Here is a 1,335-nt window from a genome sequence, read left to right as displayed (position 1 = left end):
GAGGAGGAACTAATCATAATGGGAGACTTCAATGGACACGTACCTGACGAGGAGGAACTAATCATAATGGGAGACTTCAATGGACACGTACCTGACGAGGAGGAACTAATCATAATGGGAGACTTCAATGGACACGTACCTGATGAGGAAGAACTAATCATAATGGGAGACTTCAATGGACACGTACCTGATGAGGAGGAACTGATCATAATGGGAGACTTCAATGGACACGTACCTGATGAGGAGGAACTGATCATAATGGGAGACTTCAATGGACACGTACCTGATGAGAGGAACTAATCATAATGGGAGACTTCAATGGACACTGAGGCCCAAGAAGAACACCATGGGAAAACTACCTTGGACCATACGGTGACACATGTTCAGATTGTTCTTATAATGGGCAACAACTATGAGCTCTCTGTGCAAAGTCTGAATTATACATCACAAATACTTTTTACAAGCACAGGGCGAGTCCAACTCAGTGGTGGTACAAATGGAACAACCTTGAAATTTCCTCTCAGATTGACTTCCTACTGAGACAAATCGTACACAGAACAAAAACAAGTGATGCAAGATCAATCCCAAACATCACCTTTGATACAGATCACCGACCAGCGATGATGACGAGTAAAGAGAAAAAAAAAACCCCACGCGAAAATGGAAGAAGAAACATTCAGAGAAAATGAATTTGCGAAAACTCAATAAAAGGGGCAATGTGCAGAAAATTGAGGACGAGATCACAAAGAGACTAGAAAACCAAGACACCAGTACAATGGACGTTGAAGAAACATGGACCCTCTATAAAAACTTGTTAACAGAAACACTAATAAAAGTATGTGGAAAGAAGAGAATTGGGAAATGATCTATTAAAGGAACACTATGGTGGAATGACAGCGTCAAAGAGGCCATCAAAGAAAAGAAGACACTTTTTCAGAAAGGAATAAAAGCCAAGGACAAAGACGACTAACGCAATACATACTAGCAAGAAGGAACAGCAAAAGAGTTGTTAGAGCATAAAGAATGAATCATGGGCAAAATATGGAGAACACCTAAGCGAACTGTGGCATAAATCACCACGTGACTTCTACAAAAGTGTAAAAATCAATGAGGCTCAGAGAAGAACCGTACGACCCAACAGCTATAATTAATGACGAAACAGGAAACCCCATTACTGACAACTCCAAATCAAATCTAGACGGAGGGAATATTTCTCAGAACTTTTGAACACCACTCAAAAGCAAAAAAACCCCCAAAGAATTCCAATCAAATCACCCGGAGGAAGAAGAACCAACCATCCTATCATCAGAGGTCTGACAAGCTGTTAAACCCCCC

The sequence above is a fragment of the Aplysia californica genome, unplaced genomic scaffold, assembly GCF_000002075.1.
Source record: "Aplysia californica isolate F4 #8 unplaced genomic scaffold, AplCal3.0 scaffold00198, whole genome shotgun sequence".
Lineage (NCBI taxonomy): Eukaryota > Metazoa > Mollusca > Gastropoda > Aplysiida > Aplysiidae > Aplysia > Aplysia californica.
The sequence above is the reverse complement of the archived record's forward strand: the minus strand, read 5'-3'. Positions refer to the sequence as shown.